The following is a 17,151-nucleotide window of genomic DNA, read 5'->3' as shown; positions in this document are numbered from 1 at the left end:
TAAGAACTATTCGGCCCATCTAGTCTGCCCAGTTTTCTAAATACTTTCATTAGTCCCTGGCATTATCTTATAGTTAGGATAGCCTTATGCCTATCCCACGCATGCTTAAACTCCTTTACTGTGTTAACCTCTACCACTTCAGCTGGAAGGCTATTCCATGCATCCACTACCCTCTCAGTAAAGTAATACTTCCTGATATTATTTTTAAACCTTTGTCCTTCTAATTTTAGACTATGTCCTCTGGTTGTGGTAGTTTTTATTCTTTTAAATATAGTCTCCTCTTTTACTGTGTTGATTCCCTTTATGTATTTAAATGTTTCTATCATATCCCCCCTGTCTCGTCTTTCCACCAAGCTATACATGTTAAGATCCTTTAACCTTTCCTGGTAAGTTTTATCCTGCAATCCATGAACCAGTTTAGAAGCCCTTCTTTGAACTCTCTCTAAGGTATCAATATCCTTCTGAAGATATGGTCTCCAGTACTGTGTACAGTACTCCAAGTGAGGTCTCACCAGTGTTCTGTACAATGGCATGAGCACTTCCCTCTTTCTACTGCTAATACCTCTCCCTATACAACCAAGCATTCTGCTAGCATTTCCTGCTGCTCTATTACATTGTCTGCCTACCTTTAAGTCCTCAGAAATAATCACCCCTAAATCCCTTTCCTCAGATGTTGAGGTTAGGACTCTATCAAATATTCTGTACTCTGCCCTTGGGTTTTTACATCCAAGATGCATTATCTTGCACTTATCCACATTAAATGTCAGTTGCCACAACTCTGACCATTTTTTTAGTTTACCTAAATCATTTGCCATTTGGCTTATCCCTCCTGGAACATCAACCCTGTTACATATCTTAGTATCATCCGCAAAAAGACACACCTTACCATCAAGACCTTCTGCAATATCACTAATAAAAATATTAAAGAGAATGGGTCCAAGTACAGATCCCTGAGGTACCCCACTGGTGACAAGCCCAAGCTTCGAATATACTCCATTGACTACAACCCTCTGTTGCCTGTCACTCAGCCACTGCCTTACCCATTCAACAATATTGGAATCCAAACTCAAAGATTGCAGTTTATTGATAAGCCTTCTATGTGCAACAGTGTCAAAAGCCTTACTGAAATCGAGGTAAGCAATGTCTACTGCACCACCCTGATCAATAATTTTAGTTACCCAATCAAAAAAATCAATAAGATTAGTTTGGCATGATCTCCCTGAAGTAAACCCATGTTGTCTCTGATCTTGAAATCCATGTGTTTTTAGATGTTTAACAATCCTATCCTTTAACATGGTTTCCATCACTTTCCCCACTACTGAAGTAAGGCTTACTGGCCTATAGTTGCCCGACTCCTCCCTATTACCTTTCTTGTGAATGGGCACAACATTCGCTAACTTCCAATCTTCTGGGACTACTCCTGTTAACAATGATTGGTTAAATAAATCTGTTAATGGTTTTGCTAGTACACCACTAAGCTCTTTTAATAGCTTTGGGTGTATTTCATCAGGTCCCATTGACTTATTTGTCTTTACTTTTGACAGTTGAAATAGAACCTCTTCCTCTGTAAACTCACGTGTAATAAATGACTCATTTATCCGTTTTTTTAACAGAGGTCCCTTTCCTTCATTTTCAGCTGTAAATACCGAACAAAAATATTCATTGAGGCAGTCAGCTAGACCTTTATCCTCATCTACATACCTTCCTTCTTTTGTTTTTAATCTAACTAATCCTTGTTTTACTTTTCTTTTCTCATTTATGTATCTAAAAAAAGTTTTGTCCCCCTTTTTTACTGACTGTGCTATTTTCTCTTCTGTGTGTGATTTGGAAGCTCTTATAAATTGCTTAGCCTCTTTCTGCCTAATCTTATAGGTCATTCTGTCTTCCTCACTCTGGGTTTTTTTATAATTACTAAATGCTAACTTTTTGTTTTTTACTATTTTGGCCACATCTGCGGAGTACCACAGTGGTTTCTTGAATTTTTTGCTTTTACTGACAAGCCTAATGCAATTTTCTGTTGCCTTCAGTAGTGCAGCTTTTAAATAATCCCATTTATTTTGGACTCCATTTAAGTTGCTCCAGTCTGATAATGACTCCTTTACACATATTCTAATTTTAGAAAAGTCTGTTTTTCTAAAGTCTAAAACTTTTGTTTTTGTGTGGTGTGACTCAGTCACTGTTCTTATATTAAACCACACTGACTGATGATCACTGGATCCTAAACTTTCACCTACAGTAATATCTGATACCAAATCTCCATTTGTTAACACTAAATCTAGTATGGCCTCTTTACGAGTTGGCTCCTCAACGACTTGTTTTAGAGACAATCCCAGTAGGGAGTTTAGAATTTGTGTGCTTCTGGCACAAGTAGCTATTTTTGTTTTCCAATTCACATCAGGAAGATTAAAGTCACCCATGGTGATAACTTCCCCCTTCATTGTCATTTTAGCTATTTCTTCAACTAGTAGATTATCTAACTCTTCAATTTGTCCTGGGGGCCTATAAATGACACCTACACGAACTACTGTGTGATTACCAAATTCTAACGTAACCCAAATGGACTCTATGTTCATCTCACTAACCTTTATTAGGCTAGATTTTATGCTATCCTTCACATACAGGGCCACCCCTCCCCCTTTCTTGCCTTCCCTGTCTTTTCTATATAAAGAGTACCCTGGTATTGCTATGTCCCAGTCATTTTTTTCATTATACCATGTCTCAGTAACAGCGACTAAATCTACACTATCAGTTGCCATTATTGCCACAAGTTCATGGATCTTATTCCCTAAACTGCGAGCATTTGTAGACATGACTCTAAGCTTATCATTTTTTAACACACTTGCTACAGGCACCTTCTGTCCTTGTTTTGGGGGACAATTGGATTGATGTTTTATCACCCTTTTGCCCCCCCCCCTCCTAGTTTAAATACATCTTAGCAAAACCTCTGAACTGCTCACTGATGTTTTCTTTGCATTCCATATGTATAAGCCTGACTGTACTATGAAAACTGTGCCATGATATGTCTGTTGTATCCTAACCTTGACCCCGCCTAGCAAATAATTTGATTCAAGGAAATCTTTGTGTATATACACACTTGCATCCACTCAGAACGTAGGTTTAGACCGAAATGTATTATGCCATAGCTGTCCTCTCACATATAGTGCATATCATCATCCTAAGTCTTCAACAGTATGCGTACCGTACATGCACATTGTGTTATTAATTTTTGTAACGGCTACCCAGGTAGTGAGAGGGTATCAGCCGTTGGTGACGTCCTTTTCCCTGGCAAGCTGCTGTGTAAAAGTAAAGCTAGTGTAATCCCATCCACGATATCCAGAGGGAGAGTCAGGTTCAGCTGTAAAAAGAGCAGAGTAATAATCCACAATAATCCCCTTCCAAGAACGAGACGAGGCTACGTTTTGAAGGGTCAAGAAGAACTGAGGTGCTGGCACACCCAGCCTGGTTTTTATTACAGTTGTTGCAAATACAGGTCCGCCCACAGGGAGGTATAAAACAACCAATCACATCACAGTTACATCCCACATATTCCCTCCCCTTATCCTGAGAGGAAACTCAATTACACATACAGTAAAAACATACTTTCTACCCAACTTTCATAACTCTAAAACCATACATCACATTCACATAAAAATACATATCCACAATCAATCCATTCAGGGGAACAACATATTAAAACATGGCATGAATCAGACCAGGGGTTCAAAAGTTAGTAAAGTATCTTTTAAAAACCCCTGCCAGCATGGCTTTCCGGCTCAGACTGGTTTTAGAGATCCCTCTCTCCTGGAGACAATGGAGAAGTAATCCAATTACCTCTCAGGACAGAGACCAGACTCCATTATGCGCATGGGGACACAAAGACAGTAAAACACTTTAAAATACATAAAGTCACCTTTTACACATAACACACAGCCATTTCACATATCCCCAGATAGCTGGGATCTGAGCGCACACAACTACCGAATAGCGCTCAGATCCTATTCACACAGTTCAATTGCCATGGAGCTAAAGTCTTTCCCATAGTCTTTCATTATATGAATGGGCTCCATGGCATAGCTATCTGGGTATCACCGCTCACACAGGGCAAGTACCGAATGACCCCACTGTATTTAAAGGGCCAGAATGAGTGACATGCACTCTGTTAGGGCCGAATACGTTTTTTTTAAAGGGCCCAATCTCCCAGGGCCATAGTCCAAAGGCAGCAGGCGGGCAACCAGGATTCTCCAGTTCATAGTGGCGAGGTTGGTTTCGCCACAATTTTTATTTTACTTAGTATATTGCTTAACTGTATCTAGCAGTGAACTCAAAGGCAGGGGGCTTCATCCTGCTATGTCTCACTGTGCATGGCGGCCAAGAGAGTAATAACTGAGGTGTCCAGGCACAACTACTGTTTTTCACACGTTAGTTACACTATGTAAATCGTGCCTGATAGCGGGCAGAACCTTAAACTACTGTCACCTGTTATTCGTAGTGCGATGCTGCGTTCACTAGCTTGATAACTTGTTAATCACATCACTATGTTGTAGAGACATACATGTTGCACTACATATTCTTAACCTTAAGCGTGACTAACTTTGTTAAAGGCATATTTATTGTAACATGTTATATAAGCGTTACCTATTAGCTTGTTAATTTTATAATACAAAAATGTGCCGACTAAACTGCCACAATGTGAAATGCTTTAAATATGCTTGTGGATGATGTTGTGGCTCTACTTGCTTGTTGTCATCATCTGCACAAGAAAAATAAAGATTTTTTTTTTTTAAAGGGGGGGGGGGGGGGGGGGGAGTGGAGGAAGGGGGAGACAGTGAGGACCCTTCCCACTGAAAAAAAACACCCCACAGCAGCAGCACCGGTCTAATTAGCAGGTGGAAAAGGACTTTCCACAGCATTGCAACACATGTCCTCTGGGGTGCTGAGGCTTCATCTGTCCCTGCCAAGGGAGTCCTAGCCCACCAATCTTTAAGGCACTGTGGGCACTCTGGGGCAAAATCAGTCCACTGGGCCCCCCCACACAAGAGTCCGTGAATCGCCTGCCTCTTGCATTTCCCCAGTCCCTCTCGATCTTCTGTTAGGCGGTTGCCCTCTCATGTGTCTCCCTGCACCGGCCACATGCTTGGGAAAGAGCAGCACAGTCCTCCCCCACAGGGCTCACAGTGTCGAGGACAATTCTTACTGGGGACCACTCAAACCCAGAGGTAAGGGCACTCACCTCTCCAATGGGCAGGTAGCTCAGGGGATTCATCTAGATGTCGGCAGCCTCCAAGACCATAGGAGCAGCTGGGTTCTCTCTGTAGGTGAGTATTCTGTCCATCTTTTCGTGGGCACAGATAGCCGTATCATAAACAGTTGGGGTCGGGTCTCCCAGCAAGGCAAATTCCCCATCCGCAGTCACTGCCCAGGCAGCAGTTAAATTAAAGCTTGGACTCATGGGCCGGGATAACACCCACAAACCCCAGGTATCCAGGAACTTCTACGAGCATCATAACAAGCCCACTCTAGGGGAATAGCTGCCATTCAAAAGTGAGTCAACCATCTGCATAATTTCAGGGCCTTGCCCCTGAGTAGGCCTGTGTCACATCCTGCTCTGTTCTGCCGGAGATGCAGGGCCGGACTGGGAACTAAAATCAGCCCTGGAAAAAAATTCTATACCAGCCCAATAATGCGTCGCGCCAGCATAGTGTGCTGATATAGAGGGTGAAAAAATAACTTAAAATTGAAAACTCTTACTCCAACGAAGGAACGCATATAGGGCTTCAAAATAAACAAAAGAGCGCCTTTATTTTAAGTAGACGTACATTTGCATGTAATCAATGTTTCAGTACAACTACTTTGGCCTATTAAGGACATTTTAGTAATGATACTGAAATGCTGAATGTCTGCAGTTGCACAACTAAAAAAAATGAAGTGATTTGGTTAATTTTGAAGTTCTATGGGTGCGTTCTTCACTTTGAATATGTTATTGTGCATGAGTATGCATCTAGCAACAAGACAGGGCCAATACGTGCTCATTACACACATACACACATACACACATATATGACATTTATGTGTGTATTATGCATATATAAATGTATATTACTATATGTGTAAATATTATAGGCTTAATTATATGTTACTAATACACACATCAATATACATGTGTATATATATATATATATATATATATATATATATATATGTGTGTGTGTGTGTGTATTACTGTCAGGATCACATCAATTTACGTCTATTACCTTTACCTTGTTTAGTGTATCTTGTCTCCAATTGTCTCCTTTTTTTTTCCTCTTACAGCAACCCTTGTGCATCTTTTACTTCATCCCAGTCCCTGTTTGTTTCTTTTTACCCTTCTCCAGCCTCTGTATTTCTCTTTCCCCCAGCCCCTTTTGTGTTGTTCTTAGCCCCAGCCACTTTGTCTCTTTCTCCCCTTCCAAATCTCATCTGTGTGTCTCTTTCTAACGCCAGACTCTGTGTGCCTCTTTCTCTTCTCCCAGCCACTCTCTGTCTCTTTTTCCCCAGCCCAGCGTTGCCTCCCACAAATCTTGTGTCACTTTGTTCCCCTTCCCATCTGTATGTCTCTTTGTCCCCCCAACAAACCTTCAGTGTGTCTCTCTTCCCCATCTCCTCCCTGTGTCTCTCTATTACCCCATATGTCTCTGTGTCCCCCCTTCTCCTGTGTCTCTCTAATACCCCTCTCTTTGTCCCCCCAACCCCTATGTCTCTCTATTACCCCTCTGTCTCTATTACCCCTCTTTGTCCCCCCATCCCCTGTCTCTCTATTACCCCTCTGTCTCTTTGTCGTCGTCCCCCAACCTGATGTCTTTCTATTACCCCTCAGTCTCTGTGTCCCCCCTTCCCCTGTGTTTCTATTACCCCTCTATTTGTCTCTCCCCTTCCCCGCTATTTGTCTCCCGCCCTTCCCCTCTATTTGCCCCCCCTCCCCTCTATTTCTCTCCCCCCTTCCCCTCTATTTCTCTCCCCCTTCCCCTCTATTTGTCCCCCTCCTTCCCCTCTATTATTTGCCCCCCTTCCTCTTTATTTGCCCCCCTTCCCCTCTATTTGTCTCCCCCATCCCCTCTATTTGTCTCCCCCCCATCCCCTCTATTTGCCTCCCCCCTTCCCCTCTATTTGCCTCCCCCATTCCCCTCTATTTGCCTCCCCCATTCCCCTTTATTTGTCTCCCCACTTCCCCTCTATTTGCCTCCCCCTTCCCCTCTATTTGCCCCCTTCCCCTCTATTTGTCTCTCCCCCTTCCCCTCTATTTGTCTCCCCCCTCCCCTCTATTTTCCCCCCTCCCCTCTATTTGCCCCCTTCCCCTGTGTTTCTATTACCCCTCTATTTGTCTCTCCCCTTCCCCTCTAGTTGTTTTCCCTCTATTTCCCCCCTTCCCCTCTATTTCTCTCCCCCCTTCCCCTCTATTTGCCCCCCCTTCCCCTCTATTTGTCTCCCTCATCCCCTCTATTTGCCTCCCCCTTCCCCTCTATTTGCCTCCCCCTTCCCCTCTATTTGCCCCCCCTTCCCCTCTATTTGCCCCCCCTTCCCCTCTATTTGCCCCCCTTCCCCTCTATTTGTCCCCCCTTCCCCTCTATTTCTCTTCCCCCTTCCTCTCTATTTGCCTCCCCCTCCCCTCTATTTGCCTCCCCCTTTCCCCTCTTTGTCCCCCCCATTCCCCTCTATTTGCCCCCCCTCCTCTCTATTTGTCCCCCCCCCCTTCCCCTTCCGACCTTTTTACAGGAGGACTGAGGGAGGGGGCGGAGCTAACTACCAAGCTCCCTCGCGGTTCCCATAATTCCCAGCATCTACACATCATAGAGTAATCCCTACTCTATGATGTGTAGATGCTGGGAATTATGGGAACCGCGAGGGAGCTTGGTAGTTAGCTCCGCCCCCTCCCTCAGTCCTCCTGTGCTGACAGCTATGATGCTGTCAGTATCAGTGAGTGTGCTGCTGCATCGCTTAGGCGGCCGCCCGGCACACTCACTGATACTGATAGCATCATAGCTGTCAGCACAGGAGATGGGGCCGCCGGCCGCAAGGTGAGTAATCACCTCAGAGTGTGCAGCCGGACCGGCCACCCGGCGGCCGCAATATTCTTGTGCAGCAGGGCTCCATCTCTCCCTCCAGCCCCCCAGGTGCCGCGGCCCACCGGGAAATTTCCCGGTATCCCGGTGGGCCAGTCCGGCCCTGCGGAGATGTGTGGCCTTGGCTTCTGGTATCCAGTACTCTTTTTACAATTCTGGTTTAGTTTTTCTTGGTTTTTCTGGTTTTCTATTCCATGTCTGGTTTTCTTTATGCTGGGTTTTCTGGGTTCATTCCTTTATTCCATTCCTGTATTTCCCAGTCTCCTGGATTCCTTTATATGTTTGTTTTATGTTGCCACACCCTTTTCTTTTCCATTAATCCTTTTGTTTCAGTTTGTTCCTGCAGGCAGGTGTTCCAAGTCCTCTGCCCCTTTCTTGCAGGTAAGTGCTGTGTGTGTTTTATTATTTTTTTATTTAGTCATGCATATCTAGGCAGTCTAGGACCCACCTTAATTGTAGTACTTTGGCGCAGTGGTGGGCTGTATACATCTTGGCCATTTATGTATGTCTAAATCTCCAATGTTTTACATATATAGTACTTTGTTATGTCTCCTCTTGTTTTGCCTTGTATCTCTTGTCTTGTTTTATTTTGTCTTGTATTCCCAGTTCATGTACAGTCCTGCCCTGCCCTGTTCATGTTTCCCTCTTGTATTGTGTACATGTTCTGGGTTCTGCTTTCTGCCCTGCTCTGGTTCTGGGTTCTCCTAGTTTTGTCTTGTTTTCTTGTTTGGTGTCTATTCTAGTCTTATCTTGTTTCTGTATTGGATACATATCTGCTGCAGAGCCTCCCTTTTCAGATCCTGGGAGGTCTGCTTCTTGTCATCTGGTATCTGTAGAAGCTGCATCAGGGCCCTGGTATGTGGCCACACAAACGCTGGTGCTCAACACCGTACCGCCACCCGTGACAGGCTGAAGCTTCGGCGCCATCTACATCACCCTGTGATTGTGACCAAAGTCGGATCAGAAGGCAGCTGGGGGTTTCCAAAGTAGGTGCGGGTATTTTCGCGGGTCTTGGCAAGCTTGGCATGTAGATTAACTGCCTTTTTAGGGGCCCAATGTAGGGGCCATCAGAGATGGCTGCCGCTCAGCTCAGCGGTGACATACCCCATTTTGAATACCCTGGGCTATCTACATTTTCAAATGGTATGTCATGGTGGGGTTAATCTTCATTTCTGGGCTGCCATACCATCTCAAAGGCAACATAACCAATCTGGCAAATAATTTACTAAAACAAAAACTGGCAAATCTTATGTTTGACCCTGTAACTTTCCAAATCACCATAAAACCTGTCCTTGAGGGGTACTGTTGTACTCATGAGAAATTACCCTTTACAAATATGAGTGTTTTAGAGCAGTAAAATGTATTATACTTCTAATATCATCGGTGACATGGCAATTTATGAGTGAAAAATGCAAAAAAAACTAATAACTCTAATTTTGGCCAGGGTTTGTGGCTAAGTGGCTACTACAAGAGACTGGACATACCCCATTTTGAATACTCAGGGTTGTCTACTTTTGCAAATGGTATGTCATGGTGGGGTTAATTTTCATTTCTGAGCTGCCATACAGTCTCAAAGGCAACATAGGCCCAGCAAACCAATCTGGCAAATTTCAATGTGCAAACATGGAAGAGTGGAAAGCCCTACATTTGACCCTTGTAAGTTTACAAAAACTCATACAATCTGTACATTTGGGCACTGTTGGGGTGTTCTTTGTCAGTAACACATATCAGGAACTGAGAATCCATGCCTACAGTACAATGTGAGAGAAAAATAACACAAAAAATGACTACCCAAAAGTTTGACAAAGCCTGGTGGTAGAATTAGTGCATGGAAAGTGTTAAAATACGACCATTTGAAATACCCTATGGTATCTACTTTTCAAAAATATATGGTTTGATGGGGGTAAATTACATTGGCCGGCTTCAAAAATGTCCCAAATAGGACATGGGTGCATGATGGCCTGCTGGGAAAATTCCAAGTTGGAAAACTGGAATGCGCACCCTCTAAATAAGGTATTTTAGCCCCCAGAGAACCTGTAACGCACCTATACATGTGTGGTATCACTGTACTCGGGAGATGTTGCTGAACACATATTGGCAGTAACCCTTGAAGTTCTCAGTACATGTATTCTTAAATTGCTATGTGTGTCAAAAAAAATCACCAATTTTTTTTTTGAAGGGTTATTCAGGGATTCCTGACAGATATCAGTGTTACAATGTAACTTTTGTTAATTTGGAAATAGCAAAGTGCTACTGGTACTTATTACCCTAAAACGTTCCAAAAATAAACTAAGAATATGTTAACATTGGGTATTTCTAAACTCAGGACAAAATTTAGAAACTATTTAGCACTAGTGTTTTTTGGCAGTTGTAGATGAGTAACAGATTTTGGGGGTCAAAGTTAGGAAAAGTGTTTTTTTTAGTTTTTTTTAAATGTCATCATATTTTATATATTTATTTTTATAGTAAATTATACGATATGATGAAAATAATGGTATCTTTAGAAATACCATTTAATGGTGAGAAAAACGGTATATAATATGCATGGGTACAGTAAATGAGTAAGAGGAAAATTACAGCTAAACACAAACACTGCAGAAATGTAAAAACAGCCCTGGTCCTTAACGGTAAGAAAATTTAAAAATGACCTGGTCACTAAGGGGTAAATCTAACAAATCCCTTGTATGTCTTCAAAAGTATTTGTTAGGTCCACCCCATTATTTTAGTGAAAATCTTTTTACTGGGTTTGAGTTCATACAGATGTGTCGCACCCTCGTGTTTAACTGTATTTTGTGGAACTTGTGTAAAATGGTTTGCTCGTATATAATAAAAAAAATGTTTTTAAAAACAATTGCTGTTTTCTATTGTAATTTATGCGTCATTAATGTAAAGAATAATGCTCACAGTTAATTCTGTGATATTCTCATGCATTTAAACAAAGCTACCTTTTCACAAAAGTAAAATTGCATTTCGGGAAAAATGAAGAATTATTTATATGAAATAGTAAACTTTTACAACAGAAAACGGAGGACAGATTGATATCCTATTAATGCAACAATTTCACACTAAATAAAACCAGAGCGCTATCAATCTTAGACAGAAAGCACAAAGTCCAAGACTTTTATATTGTGGTTCTTTCCATTCCCCTTTTGATGACTGTCCAGTGTTTGTTAAAGTGTGTTTTCAACTTCCTTGTGGTTTTTACCACATTTGAAAGACGACAAGGACCTTTAATCAGCTTTATGACATGAGACAAGGACAACATTAAATAAGCATGACTGGGACCAGTTTGAATGACTGATTTTACCAAGTTGGCAATGCATCGCTGTTTAATTCCTTCCTTAGTTACAGGATGACTGATTTTGCATGCTTTCTTTTACTCTTGCCTTAAGTGAATATGTTTTTCTCACTCCATGCATCCATTGATGAGAACATCTTGTCTTAGTGAATTCTAATGCCTCTCGAAAAACAAACATTTGTTTAGAAAGTTGATTTAGTAAAAAGAGGCATTATTCATCCCTTGTTTATCCACTATTTAAACATACACATAGGAATACTAATTGGACCCTTGCTCAACTTCAATATATTTCAGTATGTTTCAAGTTTCTACTTCTAGAGAATATTTCAAGGCTTATGTTATCTTGGGTAACTTGGGGGCTTTTACGCTAATGTATAAATGTCTTTAGATATCAGACAACCTATATAAGGTGGAATTATACTGTATGTTAATCAAAGCATCTTGAAAGCATCAGGGCTAAATGACATAGAGTTTCATACTTTCAAACTCCATGCTTAATATCTGAGTAGGGCCGAATGTTAGTTTGTCCACAATTCTGTCTATGACTGAAAACCAACCTGTAGACACTTTGCTGATTTGCTTTAGTGGTTATTATTCAAGAGATATTAGAACAGTTGTAAATAGGGCTTTCAGATTCATTCCACTTGAGCGATCATAAGAGCTTCCACTAGCATCTGTCCACCATTCTCTTTTCTAACTTTTTACTATTCAGTTTAACTTTACAGCTGAATCTATTGGCTTATGCTTAAACACACACACACACACACACACACACACACACACACACATATATATATATATATATATATATATATATATATATATATATATATATATATATATATATATGAAAAAGCAATAAAGGGAGCACACTAGGTCTTGATTGTAGTGCAAAATTATTTACTGCATTCCCAATGAATACATAGCTGTGGTTTAAGCAAAAAAAATCAATGTTTCGACCCTGCTGGGTCTTTATCAAGATATATATATATTCTACTAGATATAGTGGACATAAGGCAAAGTGAGATTGATGGCAAGGAGGAAGCTTCTCTGGAATATTCCTACACCAACAATATGTTCTAATATTTTCCCTTTGTGGTCCCCCAGCTGTTTTGATGCAATTGCAGAAACCACACACAATAAATGGGTTAAAGGAGAATACATTGCACTTGTCTGTTATATGAAATGGCCTTTTATATGAAACCAGGAAGCACATGCCTTATAAAATGTATGAAACAGGATACAACCGAAAGTGCAATCATTAGGAGCTAACTTCTACCTTAGACTACTATTCTCTACAACTTGCAAATCCCCTGTCTTGGCTTTTTTTTTTTGTTTTCTCCTTAAGAGGCTGTGGTTTGTTATTGTGAAGTATGTTAAATATATAGCTGTTAAATTCTTTTCTGTTAAAAAATCATGTAAGATGGGCAGTTTACGACACGTAATAGTTGCCATATGTTAAATGAATTTCATGGTTCAAAAATGCACTTTTGCTGTTTGATTTTCAAGTGTTCCTAAAGTCTTGTGCTACGTTAACGTTTTGAGGTTTTCTTACATGAGGGGTGGGTTGGGGTTGGGGGGGTCTTTTTATCAATGTAAAATGAGATTTCAGCCTTTTCCATCATGCTGAGAATACAAACCTTATATTTGCAGCTAATGGTTTTCTTGATTACTTTGTAACATGGAATTCAAACAGTTTCTGGTTGATTGGTACGGTACATCTGAAATGCAATCATTGACATTTTGGGTACAGAGAATTTTGCCTTCTACATTAATGTTGACCTCAAAGAAGTCAACAAATCTGGAGTCTATGTATATATCACTTTTCATATATGAATTTCATCTTCCCACCTACAAAAAGGGGGAATAAAATGGCTACAATATCATTACTTGACTGAGTCCTGAATTCCCCTTTTGCCTTTGGCGGTGAAATTACATATCTTAAAATCTTTCACTTACACAAATGCAAAACAGCGAGACAAACTTCTGGATGAATAAGCCCATAGTGTTCTCGGTTTTTAGAATCTTATGGACAAATGGATCTACTGGCGCAGTTGATTAACGCAATTATATGACTTTTTTTTTATTATGAAGCAAAAACAAGGCAATGTTGCAAGATTTTACCTACCATAATGAGATGGAAGGTATGTGACACAACGTTTGTTGCAACCACTGCCCAAGGCACCCTCAAGTTACTTCCCCTACACAAACACTAGAACGTGCATTATGGATCTATCACTACTTTATCTACACAAACAGCTTCTTCTCTGGATGGCCAATTGTAAAGAATTCAATGTTTGTTTTTCTATCAACATTTAGGGCTCTTTTTCTACATATCATATCTTGCAGATTAATGCAGGTTGTGCCATTATACTCCATATTACTAAGATCCAACTAAGATTACTAAGATCCATATTACTAAGATGTCTCGGTTGGAGTTCCCCAAGGCTCTGTCCTTGGTCCCCTTCTATTTTCTCTTTATACTGCCTCTCTTGGAAAACTTATTGCCTCTTTTGGATTCAACTACCACCTGTACGCTGATGACACTCAGATATACCTCTCCTCACCGGACCTCTCCCCGGCCGTCCTGCAACGTGTCACTGCTTGCCTCTCTTCCATCTCTGACTGGATGTCGTCACGCTTTCTCAAACTTAACCTCTCTAAAACTGAACTCCTTGTCTTTCCTCCTCCTAATACTGATCCTCCTCTCTCACTCTCCCTTCAAGTCAGTGATATCCACATAAGTCCATCCCTACAAGCGCGCTGTCTTGGCGTCATACTTGACTCTGGTCTCACCTTTGAGTCTCACATCCAGTTTGTTGCCAAGTCCTGTAGGTTCCAACTCAAAAACATAGCCCGCATTCACCCCTTTCTTACGCAAGATGCTACCAAGGAGCTTGTTCATGCTCTAGGAATTTCCCGCATGGATTACTGTAACCCTCTCCTGATTGGTCTCCCCAAAAGCCGTACTGCCCCGCTACAGTCTGTAATGAATGCTGCAGCTAGACTGATTTTCCTATCCAGTCGGTCCTCTCACACCTCGCCCCTCTGCCAGTCCTTATATTGGCTCCCTGTATCCTATAGGAGTCAATTCAAAGTGCTAACCCATACATTTAAAGCACTGAACAATTCCAGCCCCTCTTATATCTCTTCATTGATCCAGAGGTATGCTCCTCCTCGTACCCTCCGCTCTGCCTGCGACCACCTCCTGACCGCTGCTCGCACCCGTACGGCCAACTCGCGCTTGCAGGACCTCTCACCGGCGGCTCCTCTCCTATGGAATAACTTGCCTACTGCCATCAGACTCTCCCCTAGTCTTCAATCATTTAAGAAGGGCCTTAAAACCCATCTCTTCAGGAAAGCTTATGGCCTCCCAGAGTAATCTCTCCCTTACATACCTGTCTCTTGCTCTCTCCTATGGGATAGTGCTTTGCTCTCTCCTCCAGCTCTGCTTCACTCCTACTTGATATTTCCTATCCTAATGTTTCTAATACCCCACCTCCTATAGACTGTAAGCTCATTTGAGCAGGGTCCTCTTCAACCTATTGTTCCTGTAAGTTTTCTTGTAATTGTCTTATTTATTGTTACATCCCCCCTTTCAAAATATTGTAAAGCGCTACAGAATCTGTTGGCGCTATATAAATGGCAATAATAATAATAATAATAATAATAATAATTCATCATCTTTATCAGGCTGTGGCTCTGATCAGAGGAATGGCAGATGGCTTTGGCAGTACTCCCAACTGCAGCTGAAATTTGAAAACTCCTCTGGGCACTAACCCTCATTAACTTCCATGGAGGATGGTCCTTTTGACACCAAACTCTCCCCAATAACAGCATAAAAAGTAATATAAATAAATAAAAGTCTCCTTACTGGTTTAGGAGAAACATAGACTTCTTTAGCAACATACACATATGTTATCATTATTATTACAGGATAAAGAAGTGATAATGGTCCTGCTCAAGGAAGCTTCCAAACTAAAGCAAACAGAGTATAATTAGAATCTTTTTTTAAAGTGACTGGACACTATAAGTAGTTCTGGCAGAACAATAAAGGGCTTTCTGTAAGAATAAAAATCTCCTGTAAAAGTTTGAAGTAGGATGAAGTTGTTGGCAGAACAATAAGTTCAAATGGTCATGTTTGCTGTTTAGTGAAGATCTGACGTGAAATAGATATGAAAAGATTGGAGCACACTAGGATACCAGTTTAAAAACTGTTAAAGAATTAAATTGTGAAAAGAGAACTAGAATGCTAGCATTTATTAAAATACTTTAAAGGGGTAATCTTGACACATGCACTGATGAAGAATGGATGCAGTCATTGAGAATGGAGATCATGAATGCATGAGCATTATAAAGGAATGAATGTGGTGGACAATATGAATTAAATTATAAATTGAAAGATAAGAAACGAACTTATGAGGTAGAATTATCCATTGACCATTGACCGAGCATGGCGCAGAAGAGTAAGGGCAGCTTTCGAGATATTGTGTTTCAAGAGGCAGGTAATCATTTAGCTAGATATATAAATGATACGGTTAGTGAAGTGGACCAAAAGGAAAGGAGAGAATTTTGGGTAAGAGTATCTATACATATTCTATTGTGCAGTATTAATATTTAGACTATACTAGAATTCAGAGAATGTTATCTGGTTACCAGTAAAGGAAGTGCAAACTAAAAAAACAGAAGAGGACATGAAATAGAACTATATGATAACATAAATGAAAGAGGTTTCAGAAAGGGAAGGTGGCCTGGAAAAAATAATGCCATGGGGATCAAAGTAATAATGGGTTAGAAGAAGATTCAGTAGAAAGGCAAATAGAATTAGCAGGAAGTAGCAATGCTGATTTAGTGATAATTTTGCGGGAAAAGCACCTTTGAAGGGGTAATCAGCCCCAACCGCGAATCCCTGATCAGAGACGACCTCCGACACTCACTGTTCAACATGTGCCTGCACGCTGTACATCAGTATCCCTGAATCCCTTGAGACACAACTATTGTCTAATAGAGATGTCGCGAACATAAAATTTTCCGTTCGCAAATGGCGAACACGAATTTCGGCAAATGTTTGCGAACGGGCGAACCGGGCGAACCGCCATAGACTTCAATAGGCAGGCGAATTTTAAAACCCACAGGGACTCTTTCTGGCCACAATAGTAATGGAAAAGTTGTTTCAAGGGGACTAACACCTGGACTGTGGCATGGCGGAGGGGGATACATGGCAAAACTCCCATGGAAAATTACATAGTTGATGCAGAGTCTGGTTTTAATCCATAAAGGGCATAAATCACCTAACATTCCTAAATTGTTTGGAATAACGTGCTTTAAACCATCAGGTATGATGTTGTATCGATCAGGTAGTGTAAGGGTTACGCCCGCTTCACAGTGACAGACCAAACTCCCCGTTTAACGCACCGCAAACAACCGCAAACAGTCCATTTGCACAACCGCAAACTCCCCATTTGCACAAGGTTGGATACCAAGCTAGCCATGTCCCGTTCCTCTTTTGCCTCTATCTGCGTTATTATAAGGTGTGTTAAGTAGTACTATTCCTATCAGTTTAATCCCTGTTATGTCCCCTATCAGGGGACGTGTATATGGCATCGATTTTAGGAACTGGGAGATGGAAAAAGATGCTTGGTCGGTCCTCCAACTTCAAATTTGGGGCACTGCGCGTGCAATCTAATGTGCCACCAGATAGGAGTGGTGTGTTAAGTAGTACTATTCTTATCAGTTTAATCCCTGTTACGTCCCCTA

Source organism: Pelobates fuscus, chromosome 7, assembly GCF_036172605.1.
Source record: "Pelobates fuscus isolate aPelFus1 chromosome 7, aPelFus1.pri, whole genome shotgun sequence".
In the NCBI taxonomy this organism is placed as follows: Eukaryota; Metazoa; Chordata; class Amphibia; order Anura; family Pelobatidae; genus Pelobates; species Pelobates fuscus.
The sequence above is the reverse complement of the archived record's forward strand: the minus strand, read 5'-3'. Positions refer to the sequence as shown.